The 24,452-nt window shown below is 41.5% G+C and overlaps 1 protein-coding gene across 17 annotated transcripts in view; it reads left to right on the top strand.

Moving 5' to 3' along the window:
- The window catches only part of NCALD (neurocalcin delta), a 370,180-nt gene that overhangs the window by 321,292 nt on the left and 24,436 nt on the right, over positions 1-24,452 (top strand). The window contains exon 1 of one of the 17 annotated variants that reach the window (XM_035712675.2): positions 12,815-13,028. The exons of the other annotated variants lie outside the window; for them this stretch is intronic. The gene's annotated coding sequence lies outside the window, so the exon portion shown is untranslated. Of the gene's footprint in view, positions 1-12,814; positions 13,029-24,452 lie in introns of those variants that run through there. 17 annotated transcript variants of the gene reach the window in all.

The following is a 24,452-nucleotide window of genomic DNA, read 5'->3' as shown; positions in this document are numbered from 1 at the left end:
AGTAAATAGAGCAGCAGTAAAGCATCCCTCCCCCTGAATCTGAACATCTGTTCAAACTTTTCACAGCTCCCACGAGGAAGGGACAGAGCTCAAGGCTGTGAGCTGTAAAGGAAAAACCTCATCCACTTGCACTCTGCTGACTGGCAATTTATGATCATTTGAACTGAACTGGTCCTGGGTTTATCTCTATGATGCCTTTGAAGGAAGACCAGCCTGGATAAATAAATATGGTAAAAAAAAGGAGTATAAGGGATGATTTTTACCATATTTATGAGGGCATAACTTTGCAGGACTTAACTTCACGAGCTATTGAATTTAAATGTCTGCTGCTTATGCCCAGCAAGAGACAGGTTTAGTACCAGAGTTTGATGCACTCTGAGCGTCAGTTTGAAACTTATGGTTAAAATCAAGTTGAGTTGCTTTATGGACTTGAAAGAAACAGCCTATGCTCTATGGTTTTGGAATTTCACTAATGCACACTGACCTTTCTTCATTTATCTGAATTAGCAAGGAGTCTGCTGAATCTGGTAGAGACAGTTCAGATGCCCTCCCACAACCTCAGCTACCCTTAATCCGCATGTCGGTTTGCATTTGTTTTAGGATGAATGGACTCCCTTCCCCCTTGTGCTGTCATCTGTCCTTCCCAGAATATTTAATGGCATAGCCTTTGGCCAATCCTTTTCTTCTTCTAGTGTAGAAGGCTCCAAGTGGTTGGCTGCTCAGCTGGGCCCCCAGTTGGCTCTTGTTTCCAGCTGCTTCAGGACCCATTGGCCTGGAGGTAGAGCTTCAGTGATAAGCACTGTAAAAATAAAGTCTGTTGCTAGCCAGGCCAGCCAAGCAGTGTGGGAGGAGTGGAAAATCCAGGCTATGTGTTCTTGGCATGGCAAATTGTCAGTATCTGAGGTGGTCTACCAGGAGAAATGGGATGAGATACTCTATAACCAGGCCTAATCTTGTATTATCAGTAGGTAGCTCTTAGAAAGTCATGTTAGAACCAAGCTGATTGGACTGGAGCCATAACCTTGGGCCAGCTTGTTTCCTGATCACCATCTTGACTAGCCTCTTGGGGTCTGGTATGGCCATGGAAACGCAGGGACAGAATGCAGGAGAGAATGCCCTTTATTGAATTACTAAGGAGAATAAGTTTAGCATGTTGTTTAATCAAGGACCAGGCCAGCCTCTCCTCTGATGTGAACTATTGGTGATACATTTTTATCTAACACTCTGAGCATCAGATATTGCTAGCCTTAGGGGAAGCTATATATTTTCACATTTCTTTCACATAAGGGAAGGAAATTATTACTAGAGACTGCTGCCCTTGGAAATTCAGTCTAATAACCTGAAACTTTAGTGACTTTTTCTGGTCTTCTTTGGGGATGTATTGTCTTGCTTTACGGCTCTCTGTTTGTTGTTCTATAGAATGCTTTGTTGTATGGTTGAATTGAAGTAAGAGTAGAAAAGAAAACATTGCTCTACCAGCCCTGAGAGTATGTAGGTCCCTGGGATGTTCTCAAAACCAACCTGAAATTCAGATGACAGCTCCTTCCAGATAAAAAAAAAAAAAAAAAAAAAAAAAAAAGGGCTCATTTTCTTTATTTTACTACTTAAAATTTCCCTTACGTACCCAGGGATTAAAGATAAGTCTGTCTCTCTTCTACCTCCCCCTTTCCTTCTTTCTTGCCCCCCATCCTTCACCTCCTCTCCCTCTTCAGTTTCATTGTCTTTAAAGGCACTGACAACCTTTCTGGCATGTTGCCTAGGCTTAGAAGACAGAATCTTTGTAAAAATTTCTTCTAGCCATTGACATGGAAGCACTGTATAAATCAGCAAGACACTTTGTTGTAAAACTTTCTCATTATCAACATTCACTACTGTTTCATTTTATGAATGCTTCTTTGTCTTCCAAAAAGCATTTTAGATTAAGCAATGCTGTTATTGAAAATGTGGGGTTTCTGCTTGTATGGTTGGCTGGTTGAATTGCAGATGGCTGCCATGAATATTACAATGCCACATTCCTATAGATGAATTTGGAATAATAATTTATAGAGTGGATTGGAGATGGAAGTGGAGATCCAGCTTCCTTATCCAATTGAATTGCTGGATTTGTTCCTACTAGGTAAAAAAGCTCTGAGCTCTACATGTAGTTCAACTATCTGTTTCAACTGGGATCAAGCTTTTTCCTGTTATTGGATGCATAGATTAAAATTCAATCAGCTAAAATAAAAAAAAGTGTTTATGCACATGTTATGTGTTCGTGCTACAGTGAGCACTAGCAGTATGGAGATATATAACCACCTTTGCTATTGAGGTGTTCATAATCTCTCCAGGGAACTTTCATCTGTCAACAGCAACTCCTATAATGTGGTGAGCACTAGCTAGAGACAAATGGCAAGGGGTGGGGGGTGGAATGGGAGATGGTATACTTGGTGAGTAAGAGCACCTGGTCTTTGAGGGCAGATGTATGGGGTTAAATCCTAGATCCACCATTATCAAGTAGATGCACATTTTAGGGAATGAATTAATGCCCAGCACTCATTGTTATTATTGGGATTTTTTTTTAAATATATGTTTTAAATATTTTATTTATTTATTCATGAGAGACACAGAGAGAGAAAGAGAGAGAGAGAGACAGAGACACAGGCAGAGGGAGAAGCAGGCTCCCTGCATGGACCCTGACGGACTCGATCCTGGGTCTCCAGGATCACGCCCTGGATTGAAGGTGGTGCTAAAACACTGAGTCACCCAGGCTGCCCTATTATTGGGATTAAAAGAAATACTAGAATGGTGTATAATGTGCTCAAGATAGCATTTGACACATAGAACATGTACAATGAATGATCATTGATAACTAAAGACTGAACATTGATTCAGGCTTTGTTTGGTAGAAGTTGGGGTCATATGAGGAAGGCCAGTGAGGGCAAGAGCTCACAGCCATTTAAGAAGAGCCTGCCTCTCCCCTGTGGTTGCAGCAGGAATGAGTGGAAAGAGGGTCAAGAACTTTAGAAAAGACAGGGCCAGATTGTGAGTCAATTTATAATGTCAGACTGAGAGGTTAGATTTGACATTGAAGATAATGGGGTGTCACTGGTATTTGCAAGCAACAAAGTGGCACAGAGAGTGGCACATTTTTTTGAAAATGGCCCCTCTGATAGCTGTGTGAAGAATAGTCTTGAGGGGAGACTAGTTAGGAAATGAATACACTAGTTCAAACAAGAAATTATGTTCACATTCACTCTATCAGTATTCTACTGAAGGCTGATTGTATCTGGGCATTTTGCTAGAAACAAATGAAAGCAGAGTGGGCAAGGGACGGAGAAAGGGGAAACAATAAAATAAACTTCGCTGAGATTGATAGCAGATATATGTGGTTAATAGAATAATTTAAAAACAGTGGCTATCTGCAAATGCAGGTAATGTTGGACAAATGAAAATAATGTCATGAAAAGCTGAGATATTTTTGACTGTTGGAATTCAAGATACTTCATCAGATTAAAGAAAGGAAGAAAGACAGCCAACTTCTTACCTTTCTTATTCCAGTTTTTCTTATTCTTTGAGAAGAGGAATCATAGGAGTTAGTGATGGCAAGCCCCTCTGAGCAATTGGTCCAGCAGCCTTCTGAGATTGGGTGGGCCATGTTCTTTATTGGCTTTCACAGAGACGATGAAAATTGAGTGAACAATGAGACATTAGCAAATAACATTGGACAATATTCTCACGGTTCATCATGGTTAAGTGTTCAACTAATTTTCTTTTTAAAAGAGAGCCCAGCATTGGACTTTGGAAAGTTGTTTTCCTGTCAAAGTGGAAATATTATGTGAGACAGATTAAATGATGGAAAATCTGAGGTTATTTGATGAGAGGTTGAGGACAGGATCTGAAGGCCATCATAGGCAAACAGTAGGAGTGAGTGGTAATGTGTAAATATTGACATGGAGCCCAGGAGGAAACAAGGAAAGGAAAAAGCATGAGATCGTTTTGCTTATTGGAAAGATGTTGTTGATAAAGGAATAATAAAATCTTAGAGAGAAGACAGAGACATAGGCAAGTGAGAAGGGGCCATTATTGCCTTTGATTGCATTAATCCCTCCAAAAGTTATCATGGGTATGAGGGTGTAATTTATTGCCAGGGTGAATAAGGTCAATAAAGTACACATTGCATATCAGAGATTCTAATAAGATAAATTTAATAACCATGAAACAAAACACACTATGTATGGTGTATGTTTGGACCAGATTCTTACCAGAACAATCTCATCCAGCCAGATGCTCTTGTCAGATGCATTTACAACTGGTGGGAACTTCACTTGTACCCCACAGCATGGGGTACATGTGAAGTAACATCTCTCTTATTTTTTAGTTAAATTTTCAGAATTCCCATATATCCTATAAGCAGGCAAGCCAATATATATCTCTCGATCTGATCCTTCCTTTAATTGTTCGACAATCTCCAGGGCTTATTCAGTTCAGAATTGGCCCTTGACTTCCACATGCCTACCCTAAAATGCTAAGGTCTCACTGGTCTACCCATACTTGCTTCTCACTGTCTCACAGTGGCCTTGTGCAATCTGACAGTCACTGCCTGTTTATTCCTGCAGGGACTCCTAGCTGGTCCTGCTGACAAGTCAGGCAAGAGGATGTCCCAACCAAGAGAGTTCCCCTGTATAGCCACTTCTTAGGATGCAGGTGAATCCCACATGTGCTGAGTCAAGGCCTCTTAAAGCATCTGCTACTTCATGGAATCTCTTTCCCAAGGTTTTTTTTTTTTTTAACGTAGTGAACCAGCTTTTTTTATTAAATTGTCAGAACAGAGGATCCTGAAACACCCTTCTCCATAGATAGCAAGGCCACTGGCTCTACATTTATACTCATAAATGTAATGTATAAATGAGGCCATCGAGATCTGATTTTTGCCATTTAACTTAAAGAAAAAGAGAGGCGGACAAAAAATTAATCTCTGGTGGGTCCCCTCTGATAACATACCTCAATAGGCATAGTGTGTTTAAGAATTATTTTACTTCTTGGGGTACCTGAGTGGTATAGTTGGTTGGATGTCTGACTCCTGGTTTCAGCTCAGGTCATGATCTCAGGGTCCTGGGATCAGGCCTGGTGTTGGGCTCTGCACTCAGTGCGGAGTCTGCTTCTTTCTGTCTCTCCCTTTGCCCTTTCTGCTCATGCTCTCTTTTTCTCTCTCTCAAATAAATAAACCAAAAAAAAAAAAAAAAAAGAAGAATTATTTTGCTTCTTATTCTCACCTCATCAGTCATAATTAATTCCAGAACTCAAAGTAGTTTAAGCTAAGGTCACGATGGCATTGACGTGTTGGGAATCTCTTGTTACTACCATGATACATTTTCGCTGGTTTAAAAAATATATATATTCTAGTTGATTGTGTGACCCCATTTTCCCAGAACATATACATATTCACATATGACATAGAGGCCAAAAGATAGATGCTTAGCCAGAAAAGGTTTGCTTTTTCCTATATTACTATTTATAAAAGGATGTCCATCTTTAGATGAAAAGATTTTAGCCACAAAGAGCTGCTAGACAATAACAGGATTGTTAGAATGCATTCCTCTGATTTTCAAACCTATTACCCCATTTCTGCTGGCAAGCCTTAGGATGTGAGATGCAAGCTAGTAAGAAGCTACTGGAAGGGAAACCTGTGATACAAAGGAGAAGAGATTTTGAGAGGCAGGAGAATATGGGATAAATGGTAGACAGAAGTGATGAGGTATGGTAGGCTTTGTTCATGAAAGCTCTCTGTGTTCCAGTATTGAATATGAACTTGATGAGTGTTGGATCAATCTTTATCCAAAAACAGCTGTGTTGGGCATGATTGACAGAGCATAGCTGAACAGGCCAAACTAAGTACTAAGCTCTTGTTTACCAGGATTAAGGTGACCATGCAATTTATTGTCTAAACAGGATTACTTTTCAGAGTATTTATATTACTCTATTAATAATAAAGCTGGGGCAATAGGTGTAAACCAAGCCTGTTACAGGCAAACCAGGAGTTATGGTCATCCTAACCATGATAGATTTGTCTATATATTAAGGATACTAGATTTTAAAATCAAGCTCTTAACTAGGAAAAAAATACGTGATTCTGATTGCTATGAGAGCTACAGAAAAGCTGTGCTGCCCAAAGGAATTGGTAATCTGGTTGTAAAGAAAAGACTCCTATGCAAAGCAGTTGCCAGGAGCCATTCAAAGCAGTGTCTAAGTGCCACATAAATGATAACCTTGGGTTGTCAACTATACCTCAACAAAGCTGGGGCAGAAATGATAGTCACAGAATGTGGTAGGAAGGACAATGGCTTTGGGATTAGAAGCCCTGTGTGAGGTCATGGACCTGTCTTTAGTTGGGTGCCTCTCTGCAAGGTACTTAATCTCTTTGAGCACGTGTTTATTTCATTTAATCAATTAGTTCATTTGTTCAATAAACATAGGGACTTGCTCTGTGCTATTGTATTAAGGTGGCAAAGAATATAACCTTTACAGACAGACATACCTGGGTTCAAGTTACTAACTTTGAGACCTTGATTTTATAACTAAACCCCTCTGAGCTTCAGTTTCCTCGTGTGTTAAATGGCGATGATAATACCCCACCCACAGAGCTGTTGTCAGCTCTGTAAATGAGACAAAATGAGGAAGTAAATGAAATTTTGTATATAAAACATTTAACAGTTTTTGACGCATAGAAAAAGCTCAAGAAATTATAGCCATTTTTTTTATTATTATTTTTATCCCAAATACTATACTAGTTACTGGAAATGTAAAGGAAGAATAGGGGAGAATGATGCTGTGCCGGTGAAAACAGACAAGACTCTGCCTAAACACCTCCTGGACTGTCAGGAGGATTTATGAGGTGAAAGAGTTTCACATGCTATCTAACATCCTGAAGAGAGGAAAGACATAGCTATTACCAGTGGTTGAGGCGTTGTCCAATTCTTCCCTTTTCCTATCTGTTAGGATGCTATCACTGGCAAATAAGGGATGACCGCCATGTCTGAAATAATCCATACATATATCCTCTCACAAAACAAGAAGCATTTTGTGGAACGTTTCCAGGGTTGGGTAATTCCATGGTTTAATGATGTCATCAAGAGTCCATATATCCACTCTGCCACTCTCAGATGTTGTCTGACTCCGCTCAGGATGACACTGGCTGCAGTAGTTCCAGGCATTACATCCTCACCACACCTCACACTAAAGGCAGAAAGAGATTACCCCCTCCTTGTATCTGTTCTTAAGATCTAAGAAGCCCCTCTTGGAATCCCACCCTTACCCTTACAGACTAATCTACAAGTCTCATTGGCCAAAATTCGATTTCATGTTCCTTCCTAAGCCAGTCAATGATAAATAAAGTTACTATAATTGGCTTATGCTAGATAAGATACACCCTCCTGGGGCTAGGAATCCTTTCGTCTTCTCCCCCGCCCACCACCAAACGAGGCATAGCAGAGGGTGCAAAACACCTGAACAAAATCAAATTTCTGTTAACAGAGAAGGTCAGACAAATCGTTACTGGGTAACCACGTACGGTATCTTCGACACTGCCTTGTCATTTCCAGTCAGTCACTACATCTCCTAATTCTGCCTCCAAAATAGCTTTTAAATCCACCCTGGCCTTTGCCCTGGTTCCCAATATCTCTTGTCTAGATTGTTAATTCCTTCTATCCCCCAACCATCTGATCTTCCCTTCAGCCACCAGTGAGCTCTTTGTGCAATGCAAGTCTGAGTATACCATTTCCTAACTTAAAGACTCTCAAGACTCAGTTCAGATGCAACCGCCTCTTTGAAGATGCCCCAGATGTTCCTTTTTTTTTTTTTTATGGCTCTTAAAAAAAAAAAGATTTTATTTATTCATTTGAAAGAGAGAAAGCATGAGCAGGAAGGAGAAGCAGGAGAAGCAAACTCCCCGCTGAGCAGGGCATGGCTCTTATATATAGCCTTATATATGAGGGTGGTCTTGCTTCTGAGCTCTTTGAATATTTTCTATACCTCCCACTATCTTCTCTGTTAGATACAGTAGCACTGGCCACATGTGGCCATTGAACATCTGAAATGTGCCTGGCCCAAACTGAGATGTGTTGTCAGTACAAAATACATTTTGAATTTCAAAGATTTAGAACAACGACCAAAAAAAGAGGGATGTAGGGACACCTGGGCGGCTCAGTGGTTGAGCATCTGCCTTTGGCTCAGGTTGTGATCCCAGGGTCCTGGGATCGAGTCCCACATCAGGCTCCCCGCAGGGAGCCTGCTTCTCTCTCTGCCTATGTCTCTACCTCCCTCTCTGTGTTTCTCGTGAGTGAATAAATAATTTTTTTTTAAAAAGAGGGATATAAAATGCTTCATTAATAATTTTTAAATTGATACATGTTGAAATGATAATGTTTTGAATATATTTTGGCTACATGAAATATATTAGTAAAATTAATTCCACCTGTTTCTTCTTAATTTTTAACATGATGACTGGAATATTTTACATTACCTATAAGTAAGTACACATTTGTACCCTCATTGTATGTTGGTACACTAGACTGCTAGCTCTTACAGAATAGGGACTATATCTTATTTACCTATTAATCACCATGTAGCTTTCCTTCCCCACTTCAGGGCCCATCAGAGTTGGAATCTAATCAAAATACTTTATTTGGTTAAAATAAATTGTAAGACAACTCTATTTGCAGATGAAAGAACACAGGATGATTTCATGTTATTTGCTGCTTTTATTTCTGACACGTGCATTTCTTTTCTCTGTTCTAATTAGTCTGAAGCTTTTTAAGTTTGCCAGGTACTTTCTATTGTGGTTACTTCTGGGCACTAAGTTGTTAGGAATTAATCCAAATTGAAAGAGGAGAAACTAGAATTTAAAGACTTTGATTAGGTTTCCTTGTCTCTGTTAGATTTCATTCTGTCTTATTAGACATTCCTCAACAAATTATGTTTTATGCCTCGGAGGTAGAAGTGTCTCCATGACTACAACATCCAGAATATTTTACTTATTTTTACAATTGTTATTAGGAATAAAGGAGATGTAAATTACTCTTTCTGTTTAACTCTACTGAATTATAGCCGGCAGTTACTTTTTTTCATGGATAAAAGAATTTTACATATATATATGTATTTTTACCAGTTATATTCTTAACCAGGATTATTAAGAAGATCAAAGAAATTAACATATTCTAGAAACATTTAGGAGGAAATCTGTTTATAATGGCACAATAAAATCAGAAACTTTTTAAATATTTCATGAGCAGGAGTGAGGGAGTTAAATTGTGTAGTTACAGTAGCCAAAAAATACCATTGTTTAACAGAAATCATCTTTTTTTTCCCCCAGAAACATCTACACAATTTACAGTTCTCATTTGGAAATAAATAGTATCTATGGTCATAAATCATGTGCTGGAGACTACAACAGGCTTATTGGGTTACTCTTTGGTCAAAGGTCCAAGCAGCCATTGAAAGCAGAATCCTTCCTGCCTGCCCCTCCCTGCCTCTGGGGTGTGCTGTCCCCTTGAATGAACAGAAACAATCCTGGAGTCCATTATTTTGTCAATGGGACTACTTTAATAAGTACTCTTTGCCAGGTTTTGTGAAGAGCATTGTTTCCTTTGGCTTTGATCTTGTCTTGGCCACTTAGAAAAGCTCTGTCCCAGTGACAAGTGGATGCTGGGAAGTCAGGATAGAATTCTGGGACCCTTCTCTTTCTTAGAGTTGGTATCCCAGGACCACTGGGTAGTTCTTTCATCTTTCTTTTTTCTTTCTTCCTGTAAAATATATACATCACATCAAATTTACCATTTTAACCATTTTTAGTGCACAATTCAGTGACATTAAGTACATTCACAATATTGTGTAACCATCCCCACAATCCATCTGCAGAACTTTCTCATCACCTCAAACAGAAACTCTATATACACAGTAAGCACTAACTCTTTGTTCACTCCTTTTCTCCTAGCCCTGGTAACCTCTATTTTACTTTCTAACTCTCTGAATTTAACTATTCACACAATATTTGTCCTTTTATATCTGGCTTCTTCCACTTAGCACAATATTTTCGAGGCTCATTCGTGATGTAGCATATTAGAATTTCATTTTTTATTAAGGCTGAATAATATTCTGTGGTGTGTATATACCATATTTTGTTTATCCATTGATCTGTTGATGGGCTTTTGTTTTGTTGCCACCTTGGCTATGTGTAGTTTTTAACAGAGCATAAAAACATGTAATGACACTCTGGCCATTTCTGCATTTGAATCCATTTCCAATGAAAAAAGAAACCCAGTTTGCCTTCCCAGCTGAAAAAGAGAGCCTGCTGTATGGAAGGATGTCACCTTTACAGTTCAAATTTCCCAGGGCCAAATGCAAACACCTCTCAGAAAAGACAGCCCTGCCTCATCGCCTGGCAAAAGATGAGATGCAAGGCTGTTCTCTCTCCACCATCCACGCCTAGGAGGAAGGGCTGAGGTTCTGACAGATAGCTCTTGCTGAGCCCTGTCTGGTTGCTAGCACGGAAAGGGAATTTTTAAAAAGGAAGTGGAAGCGTCTCTGTCTCCAGAATGGGAACACCTTGGAGGAGGATTGCATACCGCCTTTGTTAGGAGAGTGAAGCTTCTTTTTGGTGTGTGTTGGCTGCCATTTTATTCTTTATTCCTTGAGGTAGTGTGACTTGATATTGTACCAAGACCTGGAAATATCCAAATCCTGTTCTGCTAATCCCCTCCTCTTCCCACTGGGAACTATAAACATACAGACCTCGGGAAATCAAAGTTATTCTTACCGTTAGCCAGAAAACCAGGGCAGGCGTCCCCACCGATCAGGTTGGGGTGGATGATTTAGCCTCGAGGCTCATGTGAGGCCTCCACCCTCTCAACTCACATTTCAGTGTTAGCGCCATTCACGGCTAAGCTGGAGAGGATAGAGTCACTGTACTACCTGAAAGCAGAGGGAATAAGGGAGAAAGTGCCAGAGATTTCTGCTTATCTCTAGAGCCAGGTGAAAGCAAGCAGCAGAGGGAATGTACTAGGCTTTAGCAAATAGTAATCCTTGCTTTTGGCAAATTTATAACCTGGAAACTTACCCAGTGACATTAGTGCTTCCCGAGGAGTGACCTGAATAGAGGCAGAGGGAGGGCAAATTTTCCTCCTTCCTCTGTGTACGTAAAGGCATTTTATGTATGTTTCCTTTATAGCAACCACATGGACCACACACACTCATTGTTCTCACTGTTTTCAGGTAACAAAACTGAGGACCTGAGAGTGTGCATAGCCTCTGAGTGGCAGAGCAGGATTTGGACCCCAATCTGTTGGCCAACATGGCCTATGATCTAACAGTTATTCCATAATATTCCTGCTGTCAAATGTAGTCTCCGAAAGAGGTCCACAAGGCCCTAAGTGCGACACTTGCCTCAGTTGGTCCTCTTGCTAATTCTGTTCAGCGAATAGAGTGGGATTTCTGTGATGGGTCAGTTCTAGTAATAAGTCTTGGTTTTTGGGGGAAGCATTTCTGTTTGTGGAAACCATCCATTCTGCAGGGTCATTCATAAGGCTTAATTTAGAAACAATTGAAGTGACTATAACAAGAAAATTGTTTTAAAAGGAAAAGACAAATGATCTTATTTCTGGGTAATGTAATTATTTTAAGAGTACTTTCTAATCAACAGTCAAAAGCCTGGGTAAAATTGAAGATCAGAGGACAAAGCAGCAGTTTTGAAAAGTTGGTTGTTGTTTTTCTTTTTTTAGATTTTTTTTTTTAATTTAAGTAATCTCTGTTCCCAACATGGGGCTTGATCTCACGACCCCGAGATCAAGAGTCTCACACTCCACCAACTGAGGCAACCAGGCACCCCAAAAAGTTTGACTGAGGAGACTGTAAAAGCACTCAGAGTTAGAGCTACACAGCTGGCAATATGCTATTGCACAGTTACATTGACACCTGGCATACAGAACACACACGGGTGCACACACTCCAGGGTGAAAGGAGCAAAAGGGACCACACCCAAGTTACACGATAATTATACTGTGGCACCAAGAAATCTCACACGCTCCCTTCGGGTGGCAGGAGCCCTCACACCTCCTAGAGCCTTTTCACCCTCACCCACCTACCCAGGGTGCTGCATGGATAATGTTATCTCCTATGTGTGCTAAGAAACACTTGCTGTGTCCCATCACTACAATACACATACATGGTAAGTAAAATTCTCACAGATACTTTTCTGACCAAGCCTGACCCAAACAATGAAGATTTATGGTAGATAAACTAATGAAACAGGATCCCTGCTCAGCCTGAAACTCTAACTGTAGATTTCTTTAAACCTTGACAGGGAGAAGCTTTAATTTTTTGGGGGGCGGGGGGGGGAGCTTTAAAAGAAAAAAAAAGTCTTTTAAAAATCCACAAACACGGGCAGCCCCGGTGGCCCAGTAGTTTGGTGTCGGTGCCGCCTTCGGCCCTGGGTGTGATCCTGGAGACCCAGGATCGAGTCCCACGTTGGGCTCCCTGCATGGAGCCTGCTTCTCCCGCTGCCTGTGTCTCTGCCTCTCTCTTTCTCTGTCTGTCATGAATAAATAAATAAAAGCTTTAAAAACATTTTTTTTTAAATCCACAAACACTATCTGTCTGCTAGAGATGGAGACCTGTATTACTTTAAGGCTATTTCTGTGACTCTGAAAAACACCCAAGTGAACTTTGAATTATGCAAATGTGAAGCCATGATTCTTTTTGGAAATGGAGACATTTAAAATGCTGTAGGTTCAAGAAGCTAAAAGTGTTTTTTTTCTCTCTCTTTTTTTTTTTCCTTTTGCTTTGGGAATATGTGGGGTTGAGGGATATTCTGCCGGTGAGGTGAGCTGGGGTTCCCATCTAGGTCTACCCAAAAAAGACCATCCTCCCAACTACCGTGCTATGTTGCCTCCATTGTGAACATGGTGGAAGGAGGATGTCAGAAAGAAGGCTGGATGGATGCAGAGGGATTGGGCTGGAGTCCTGGAGGAGGATCATGAGGACCCCTAATGCCAAGCATGGTGAGAGCTGAGGAGGGAAAAAGAAGAGATAGAAATGGGGTGATAGCCCAGGGACTGAACCTTGATCGGTCTTCCATCCCTCCACCAATAAATGGTTTTCTCCTTGGAAGTCACACAGGGAACTTCCTCTAAGTCAGTGCCATGTGTTCTTTGTATTTTAGAATATTCCACCTTCTCTCAGGAGTTAGGTGAGGGCACACCTCCAGGACTCTAAACCACCTCTGTGATTTCCTGTCCAATATTGTGGCCCAAAGGAATCCTTTCCCCTTTACTGCTGTTGTTCCAAGTACTGGGGGGATCTTTGTTCACCCTTTTTGCAGTTCTTACCCAAGGAGAGAGGAACAGGTTTCACACAAAATTTGATCATGGCAGGCTATATTCAGAACTACACTGCAAACTTCATCCTCAGGATGTTTTTATAATTCAAGTCTGATATCATGTCCTCATAAATCTATGAAGAGGTTGGTTTGTTGTCATCCTATTTCTTCTGGCATCTATAACTAATGAAAACAGGCTCAGAATTTGTAGTGTCACTCACAGCTCCATGGTTTGTTTGTTTGTTTGTTTGTTTGTTTTTCCGAGAGTCTGAGGAATGAGGGGCAGGGAAGTTTTAAGAGAGAAGCATCACTTTCTCTTTGTACTCACCTGGTGCACTGGTTTATTCCCTTGTGACTGTAAAGCCACCTTTACCTTTTTTAATGAATAGGATTAGGGCGCTTGGGTGGCTCAGCCATTGAGCATCTGCCTTTGGCTCAGGGTGTGATCCTGGGGTCCCGGGATCGAGTCCCTCGTCAGGCTTCCTGCATGGGGCCTGCTTCTCCCTCTGCCTGTGTCTCTGCCTCTTTCTCTCTCTCTCTCTCTCTGTCTCTCATGAATAGGTGAATAAAATCTTTAATAATAATAATAATAATAATAATAATTAGGATTATACACAAAATTCAATCATTCTAACTACCCCTGAACCCAATGTCATAGTGAAAAGAACTCCTACTCTCAATGTTTCATGTGCAGCACATCATTGCCTTGCCTAGATCATGTTCCTTGACTGTAGAGACCATGTCTGTAATGTGAAACAATGCTCTATCTGGCTTACCAGCTGACTTGTTTGCCTTGCCATTCCATTCCACTTGAATCCATCTGTTCTTTGAATCCATTGTAATATCTTGCACCACCATAGGTACACAACACATTCTTAGGAAATTCTTGTGAAATCCTCCAAAGGGAAAGGGGATCTCCTGGAATGAAGACACTGCTCCAACCTTCTTCTGTATGTTATAGCACACAATTTCACTCCAGGAATGGTATTTGTTCTAACTTTTCAATCCTATATTTTATCCTATTTGGGGGGGACAGATTTAAACATTTAAAGGTACACCTTTTGGGGTACCTTTTTGGGTCCCTAAGCCCAGGTGGCTTAGCGGTTTAGTGCCGCCTTCTGCCCAGGGTGTAATCCTGGAGACCTGGGATCAAGTCCCGCATCAGGCTCCCTGCATGAGGCTGCTTCTCCCTCTGCCTGTGTCTCTGCCTCTCTCTCTCTCTCTCTCTCTCTCTCTCTCTCTCATTCTCTCTCCCCTGTCTCTCATGAATAAATAAATAAAATCTTTAAAAAGAAAGTAAAGGTACACCTTTTAATGCATATGTAAAGTTCCTGTGATCTAAAGGAAAGAAGTTATTTAAAGTACATTCATACCATGGTTAAAATTCAGATTTTAAAATTTTTGTTTTTGGCTTTTATGCAAAAATGAATCCAATTCAGTTTTGATCATGGAAGTGTATCAATTCTAGTGCCTTCACTATGCTTCTATGTTCTTATATTATTACTTTCTGCCCTATTTTTTGCATAATTTTCTTATAATGGAAAATGCTGCTCTTAAAGAAATCAGTGAAAGGATTTGAATAATATTCTGTTATCGTTTCATACTTTGTTGTATATTGTAATTCATGAATGAAGGGAAAGAGAAGTCTTGGCAAATTTATCTTCACCATTATTCACATAGAATAGTTACATATAATACAACACTTCTTTATTGCTTTTTTCCTCAATGAAACTATCTGGATACATTTCAGATTGTTATTATTATTTTTTTTTCTATAGTCATTTTTCCATAAAGTCCAAGTTTTACAATAGGAGTAAGCATATTTTAATCTTTGGATCTGCCAGCAATGAGAAAGACTTAGGTTGTCAGTTCTAGTTACTTAGAGTATAATTATACTGGTGTTTCTGAGTACATACTATATGCCTGTTTCATAAACTTAAGGTGTTTACTAGTTACACGTGATAAATGTACAGTCTGAAAGTCTCCTCTCCTTAGTTCATATCTGTAGCTCCATACTGGGGCATATTTGCTGACACCACAACGACTAAGTTACGTATATTAATAAGCCCTTTGGTAATGTAAGATTAAATAGAAAAAGGCCAAAAATTGCATTTTTCAGGAAAAGATAGGATGTAATTTTCTTTACAATCTCTTCTAATGAAGTTGGTAAATTTTGTGGTTCAGCAGCACAAGTACCTTGAGTGGGGTCCTGTGTATGTGCCTAGGGACACAGAATGCAGGATGCCTCCGCTGCTTGCCACATTAGCAGGGTGTAGAGACCATCTGATATTGCTCCAGCTGACCCTAAACCAGCTAGTGAGATGCCAGGAAATCACTACAGTGTTTTTGGTGTTTGCTGTAACATAAAGACAAGAAAAGATAAAGGCAACTCAATAGAAATGAACTGCTCCCGCTGGAATTTAGAAGGAGCAGGAAAAATGTTAGGTGGTTCCTGCTGGGAAGGGGGTAGATAGGTGTACAGGCTGATAAGTGAGTGAACCCACCCAGGAACATGTGGCCATGAAAAGGAAGTGATTGGCTGTTTAGACACAGAAACTGTACACAGAGTTGCACACCATCTCTTTGAGAGATGGGGAGGATCCTTTGTTTAGATTTTTTGTATTTAGTTCACTTTGCAGAGGTATTTTCACCTTCTCCCTTTTCAAATTAAGCTTTCATTTTCATTTTTTCTTAATAAGAGGTGGAAATAGCCAGCGTATAAATAGCTAGACAGAAAGGCTCTGCTTAAGCACAAAAACATACACACACCCTCATACACTTGGCAACATTCCCCGTGTGGCTTTGCTCTGTTTTTTACTGTGAGGCACTGCTGAGCGGATGAAGATCTGTGTTCTACTTCCACCTTTGACCCTTAGCAGCCATGTAACCTGGGGAAAACCTTTAAATCTTCACCTTCAATTTCCTTAATAAGTAACAATTATTCTTGACCCTTCTTTTACAATATTCCAAGGATCTACTGAAATAGGTTATGTGAAAGCCCTATAAACTCATGCAGGAAGAGGTCGTGATCCTGGGGTCCTGGGATCGAGTCCTACATCGGGCTCCCTATAAGGAGCTTGCTTCTCCCTCTGCCTGTGTCTTTGCCTCTCTGTGTCTCTCATGAATAGATAAATAAAATCTTTAAAAATAAATAAATAAATAAATAAATAAATAAATAAAATTGTTACTGGGAGATAAGGAAGGGTACCCCTGAGAACGTGACATTGGAGTTGATCTGAAGCAGGTGAAGAGTGAGGCATGAGGATATGATGGGGGGTGGGAGGAGATTTGAACCATGAGGATATAAAGGGAGGCATTCAAGCTATAGGGATGTAATAGAGTGGTGGCACGTAAGCCATGAGAATATGGGAAACACTTGAGCCATGTAGATTCAGGAAAACAAGGACATCCGAAGCCAGGAAAACAGCGTGTGCAAAATGCTAATGAGGGGACGTGCCTTGTGTGTTAAAGGAAAAAGATCAAGGCAGCTGAAATGGAGGGAAGGAATTTAAAGATAGAAGGCTAAAGATAGAAGGTCAGAGAAACAATAACATGATGAAGGTCACGATGATGGAGGAGGAGGAGGAGGAGGAGAAGTATTCCTACGTGCTTATTCTGCCAGACTCTGCTGCATCTTCTCACTTGATCCTGACAAAAACCCCAATTTACAATTAAGGAGAGTTATACATGAGGAAGCATAAGTCCCTAAGGGCCATATGACTAGTATGTCTTGTAACCAGGATTAGCTCTGAGGCCTCTCTGATTCTAACACCCATGTGCTTTGTCACCCCTCTTGCGAAAGGAGATCAGCCCCAGTGAGTGTCTTCTATTCTGGGGGACTTTGTCTTTTCTTTAATTAGCTTATAGTGATCATACTACCATCCAAAAAATCCTGAGACCACTCAGTTTCCTAGGTAAAACAAAGTGTAAGGAGAAAGCCAAACCTAATACCATTTCTGGGTATTATAGGGTCCACTCTGACCCTGGACAAAAAAGATATCAGCTCCCCAGATAGACTTAGTAGAAGAAAGATTCACTGAGAAAAAGTCTATACGCAGTAGCTTTGGTTACTACCAACTGAAAAATCATGAGGAATATTTGCCAACCACCTTGCTATTCACCTGGCACCAAAATATATAAATATCCCAGCTGTCCTCTGCTTCAGGGGATTCTTAAAAGTGAAAAGCAGGGGTCAATGGGAAATAGGCTCAGCAGAAGGAAGCTATCATTTCTTGAGCATCTTCCATACACTGGTGTCTTTCTCAGAATGGTATAAAGACACACCAACAAAACTCCATGAATATGCTTAATGCTCACTTGGAAGAGGAAGGACAGCTGAATGGGGGAAGCAGTGACCTCCATCTGAATGCCAAGTAAGATTTAATAAGTAGGGACGGAGAGAGTCGCAGTTATACTACCGACTATTAGGAAATACCTCAGTGTTTACAAAGGGTTTTGTGTTAATTTTCTGTTTGTCACCTCTGATTTTCCTATGAAAAGTTGGTTTAATAAAACAACTAAGAACCATTTCTCTCCCCAGGTAAGGAAGAATTGATTCAGTCAATTACTGATATCCTGTGTTTGTTACTGGTATCTAATATGTATCCAATTTGTCCTAAAAACACCGGTCTTATCTGGTCAGACCCTGGATTAGAGTCCTCCTTATAGCACTGGTACCTTCCCAGAGCTGGATGGCCTATTCTATGGGGTTCCTCCGAGCCTGCTCTGATTCTGCCCAAACCCTACTTAGCCCTTCCCAGCCTCAGGACAGAAAACCAGAGAAGGAAAGTGTCCTGCTCTCCATCATCTGCTTCTCTAATGGGACCTCTTGCTTAATTTCAGATTAAAATAATAACGTCTATGCGGGGAAAACACTCAGCCACAGGGGTCTGACAGGAGTCCTGGATGCAAATTCACAAATGGCCTTTCACATTTGGCAAGTGATCCCAGGGGAGCGAGTCAGGTTGGAAGCTATCTATCAGTGGTTCTCTTATTTTCTTCCCTTGTGACTATTTTGCTCTTGTTTTTCTAATTCTCCATTAAAGCAAGGAGGGGAGTGTTCCCAAATCTGGAAGGTCATCTTTGTGAACAACTCCCTGAACTCTTATTTCATTTAGATAAATAGTGGATGTATTGAACACCTGTTGGATGCAAGACACAATGTTGAGCTTTTCCCAATTCACTGGGACTCCTTTTCCTCATATAGTCCTTCAGACAACCCTAGGAGAGAGGTGTTATACCTACTTTCCAAACAAGAGTGAGACCAAGAGAGAAGTCAGATGAATTCCTCAAGGTCACATAACATGGTACTATAATAAAGACTTCAATTTAGTTCCTCCGCTGGCAAGTCCAATTCTGTTTCCACACAGTTTGATGCAGGATGCAAAAAGTGCAAGAGCTTAAAAGATGCTACTTCACAGTCTTCTTGTTAGTCTTCTCACTTGGACATTTGTTTGATGGAAAATATTCATATTTCAGCCATGTTAGCCAGAGTGGAAAGTGATTGACTAGTAGCTTCCAACAGAAGCAGCCCTTCAAACATCACAGCAGATGGAGCAGGGATGTGGAGGGGCTGGGTATGGGAATGGTGCTTCTGATCCTGCTCCTCTGCAGCCTCAAACTGCATGACTTTGTCATGAAGTTAGCTTCTCTAAACCCCTTGTCCTTAGAGTAAAACCAAGGTATAATATCCCTGTCACCAACTCTAAGCAAAATTGTGAAAATAAAACATTAATGAGACTGCTTTGAGCTGCAACCAGAATCCCAGATTCTCTTCCTTTTCCTATCCTATGTAGGATACTATTTTTAAAAATAAGAATATTCATGCTAAGCCAGGAAACAGTAGATATTAAACACATGTTTGCTGAATAAATTTTTAAAAAAGGAATTATGAACTATTCTTAGACTCTGTGGAGGGGCTTGTAGCAATGAACTAAATGCATTAGTGGCCCCCAGAGGATGTCTAAAAACAAGGAGTAGAGCTCCTCTGGTACTTCTGGCTACTGGTTACGTGGTGAGGCTTGGATCCCTGTAGTTGACCTATTTGTCTTCCTCAGCCTATGATGACTCACTGTTTTGCTTCATTGTTTTATCAAAACCCAAAGTAATAATTCCTGTCTTCTAAATAAGATAATATTTAGTGCCTTTAGTTAAGTAGACATCTATGGCGATCAGAATTCCCCAGAAGTTGGCCATGGTAGAGTCTTAGCCTATGACAGCTCTGGAGGCGTATCGAGGACTCCCAGAGGTCCCCCCTTTCCACGACTGTGGCAGGTACTGACCTGGCACCTGACCCTGAGACAGCCCAGACAGGCAAGTCTAATGGCAAGGGAACATCTGCAAGCCCTCAACTTCAGGCACGCCAACAATTTCTTTCTTTGAGACAGCTTTGTAGTTTCTGCAGGCCTGAAAGGTGACCATTTAATATGGGCCCTGTCCACTTACTTAAGGGCATGTTAAGCATACAATGTAAGTGAATTGTTGGCCACCCAGGAGGGAGTGGGGAGTCAGCCATTAGCTGGACGTGAATGAAAGTCAAGAGAGGAGTGTCAAGAAACAGAGCACTTAGGGTGCTGTTTGGACAAAAGATCTCTTTAGGCCAAAACAAGAGAGGGGGCATTTCTATGCTCATAGTCATGTACTCTTGAAAGAGCCCTCCTATGGCTCTTTTTCCATAGGGTGCCCTCCTATGCTAGAAATAGTAAAGGCTAACCTCACACACATGTGCCTGTAACACAGGAAGGCCAGAGGGACTGGGGTGGAATCCCAAATCCAATCCCAATGCTTATTCAAGTCTGATCCTAGCTGGTGTGTAAACTCAGGCAAAATGCGTGGTGAGGATGGAAAGTCTCCAGAGGAAAATGGCTTGTTGGAGAATTTCTAAGGGCGGGTCTAAAGATCATGGTACTTCTATAAAACATAAGAACCTCTTTGCAATACATATTCCCGAGGGAATCCGAGAACCAGGACTAAGATACATGCCAAGTGAAAAAAAAAAAAAAGGCAGAATCAACCTACCTGTCCATCAGGAGGGATTAATTAAACTAATATCATGCAGTGGAATGCCAAAGGGCTCTAAGCCTCACATCAGTGACCACTCTGTCAGGTACCTAATTCGGGGCGGGCCTCGAGGGCGGGGCTCCATACTGTCCATTGAATCAATCAATCAGTGAAAACTCAGCAGTTTAAAAAGATGAGATATGGGGCAGCGTGGGTGGCTCAGTGGTTTAGTGCTGCCTTCGGCCTGGGGCCTGATCCTAGAGACCCAGGATCAAGTCCCACGTTGGGCTCCTTGCATGGAGCCTGCTTCTCCCTCTACCTGTGTCTCTGTCCCGCGTGCTGTGTGTGTGTCTCATGAATAAATAAATAAAATCTTTTTTAAAAATAATAAAAAAATAAAAAGACGAGATACATCCATTATCTATAATGTGGGAGGATAGCCACAGTATACCTTTCAAGGAAAATAAAGGTCATAGAATAGGATGGTGTGATCCCATTTGTGGTTGGGGTGTACAGATTTCATTTATATGCATTTACATGTCTAAGAGGACATATATAAATTAAAATTGTCAATAGTGGTTATCTTCTATAGAGTCAGACTGGATCACAGCGAGAGTGTTCACGTTCCAGTTTCTATATCCCCTTATTATATTTTTTACAGTAATGATGTATTACTTCAGTAAACAGCAAAACCAAAAATGATATTTCCATTTTGGGGAGGGGGTGTTGTTAAATAATGTTCTATTCAGATTCTATCAGAAATACGTTTTACTGGCAGTAATAATGGAAAACAGAACTTGGAAAAGAGCCCAAGACCAGGCCCTCTGCAGTCTGAAATGCAGAGTCTATGCAACAAGAGCCCAGATAATTCAGAGACCGTAAGCCCTGCTCACCAGGAGAAGACCAGCTGTGTTTCCTGGACTTTATCACACAGCCTGGGGAAGGCAGCAAGAAGCACAAGGCTGTCTCTAGTGAGCCTCCCGCTCACTGCATCTTTGTACCAGTTTGATTCTCATCTCAAACCCTGTTACCTGTCTGCAAGGGGACCAAGCGCCAGGTGTGTGACCAGCAGTCACAGGTGTGGGTCGGCCTGCCCATCCTCATGGGGAAGAAGGCTTCCCTGCATGGAGTGGCCTTGGGACAGCCTTGGAGGGTGACCATTCTTCAGGCAATGTCAGCAAAGCCACCTTTGTGATTTCCATGAGGCTGTAGGACATAGGTCTCAGCTACTCTTACCAGAGGCCAGAGGAGAGAATATTCTTTGGGCAAGATGAAATGACGTTAGTGAAATTGTTATATAACTTCATTTCTCCCTCTTTAATATTTTAATCCTTCCTTTAATGCGCCACTACTTTATTTCCTAACTTGTCCACTATATCTAAATATATCAATTTATATATAGGTTCTCTTTTATACTCCCACTAAGAAACAAGTTCCACTGAAGAGAAATTTCTGGAGCAGTGTGCTCTTCAGATTTTTCTGTAGTCTCTTTTTTTCCAGTGAAAATCAAGGACAACTGACCTAGAAATTAATTTGCTGGATTTTAGCCACCTACAAAATTCAGATGGATACAATATCTGATGTCATAGTAAATGAACACTTGTTCCCATTCATCTATAATTTTTATTGTTTCCTTCCTTACATTTTAGGAAACTTTTTTCTGGTTGTGTTTTCATAATGTAGACATTCCATTGGTCAAAAATTCAGAGCAACTCTTAGAGGATAAGGTTACATGTCCCAGATAGGCACAGACTTTAATCAACCTGGTCTCTTTCTGGAATCACTGCGGGGTCTGTGATCCTTGTTGTCGCTCAACCTGACTTCACCTACTAGCATCTTGCAAACCCCATTATAGGAACCCTCAGTGCAGTTTGCATTGAGACTTCTCTGAAGTAAACCAGGCTTTCCAAGGGTAAGTGAGACTTTCCCTTAGAAAATCTAACTCTGGGCTCTCAAGAATTAACTCACAGAATTTGTAGAACCAGATGAGGATACAGAAACAAAGTACCCCACATCTTTCACTCCACAGATCCAAGATATAAAGAAGGGAGCACCTATATTCCAGAAAAGTGTCCACTACTCACCATTTCCTTTCCCCATGGCATCATTTTTAAGAGCTATTCCTTTTTTTCTCTTCATTTTAAGTGGAAAGTTAGCTTTATAGATTCCTGGTCATGGTTCTTTGCTGGTGGTTTGATGTCTTCCCATCTTGTATATTTTTCCTTTCTCATCTGTGGTCAGTATTAACCCCAGATTTATGTTTTGGATCCTGGGAGACTGGATGTGACCCAAAATAAGTTGGGAAATTCCACATCGTCCATCCCAGAGTAAACTACTGAATAACAGAATGCCGATGTCTTACAGAGTTGGCATGCACTTCACTTAATGAAATGCAGCAGATTCAGCCAAAAGTAATATATATAAATATTTATAGTCATAAAAATAGTTATACATTTATAAGATATATGATAAAGATTTTATGTATATTTAGTAAACATACGTATTTTTAGATATCTTATCTATATTTAAGATTTATGTATATAGGCATATAAACTAGAAGGCTGAGATATATTTACTACCTAAAAGTCTTTTTCAAGGCTCTGAAGCAAAAGCCCTGAGAGGTAAGAGATGGGCCATGTGGGAGGGAGCCCGGGGGACCTGGGCACAGGAGACCAAGGGATGAGTCAGAGGTGGCCCAGGGTGGCTCCTACAGAACCCTGAGGCCCATGGAGGAAGTCTGGATTTCATTCTAAGTGTGTTAGGAAGCCCCCTCCTAGAGCTTTACACAGAGGAGTGACATAGTCTGTTGTGTGTTTTTAAAAGGTCACTCTAGGGTGTGGTAGGGAAGAGACTGAGGCCCGGATGGGGGTAGGGAGAGGGGAGATCAGGGGAAGAGGGACATCCCACCCAAGAGAGTGATCTGGAATATGGGATGGAGATGATGGCAGTCTGGACTGAGGTGGTGACGATGGAGATGCTGAGAAGTCAATGGACAAAAGCAAAAGAAATGACCAAGGAGTCCTAGGGCTCTGGCTTGGGCGACTGGGCAGCAGATGGCATCCTCCACAGATGCAGGGCAGGCCGAGGGCACTGGGAGTGGGAACCAGGAGCCACGGTTCTTCTGTCCTGCACTGAATGCCTTCCAGGGCCTCCCTGAGCTGGGCAGGGAGGACACAGCAGCAAAGCAGGCCGAGTCAGTCTTGTGCTTTCCTGCCGCCCCGCTGGCCTCCTTCCTGTTCTCCCTTATCAGCTCCTCCTTCTCCCCAAGTCTACAGGTCAGATGGCTAAGGGCTCACCCCTCCTCTTTTCTCCCTCCTCTTTTCTCGTTTACCCACCATCACTGACTTGAGGCTGTAATCCAGTCTTTGGCTATAGATACCACCTGCATGCTGATGATTCCCACATTTATTCCCTCCCTGGACCTCTTCTTCTAACTCCAGACTTTGTCCATCTGGCTACCTACTTGACATCTCCAACTGGGTATATGCTGGGCATCTCAGAATGAATACCTGCGCAGAAGCACAGAGAGCCATGCCCCTGCCTCGCCCCAAAGCCCTGCTTCTGCATTTCCCCATTTCAGGGTCAATTTCATCCTTACAGTTGCTTAGGCCAGAACCTTGGAGTTATGCTGGACCATTCTCTGTTCACAAACCATCAACCAATCCTATTGAGTCTCCCTTTAAGCTGTGTCCAGAATCCAGCCACTTCTCACCTTCTCTGCTGCCACCACCCTGGTTCCGGCCACCATTGGCTCCTGTCTGGGTCCTTGAAGTGGCTTCCTAGCTGTCTCTCTGCCTCCTTTAGTTTACTCTCAATGAGGCAGCCAGAGAGGTCCTGTTAGAATATAAACCAAAATCCTGCAATGGCTCCATCTCATCAGAGTGGAAGCCACAGCCCTTACTGTCACCCATGGGTCACCTGTCACCTGGCCCTTGTTACTATTCTGCTCTCATCTGCCTTCCTTCCTGCCCTCCATTCCAGTCTCATCCTTGACACTCAACCTGCTCGCTGTCCAGACCCTTCTCAGTTGCTATTTTCTCTGCCTGGGACAGCCTTCTCCCAGTCATCTCCACGGCTACCTCCTTCACCTCTTCTCTTCCTTTCCAAA

Source organism: Canis lupus, chromosome 13, assembly GCF_003254725.2.
Source record: "Canis lupus dingo isolate Sandy chromosome 13, ASM325472v2, whole genome shotgun sequence".
In the NCBI taxonomy this organism is placed as follows: Eukaryota; Metazoa; Chordata; class Mammalia; order Carnivora; family Canidae; genus Canis; species Canis lupus.
The sequence above is the reverse complement of the archived record's forward strand: the minus strand, read 5'-3'. Positions and strand labels throughout refer to the sequence as shown.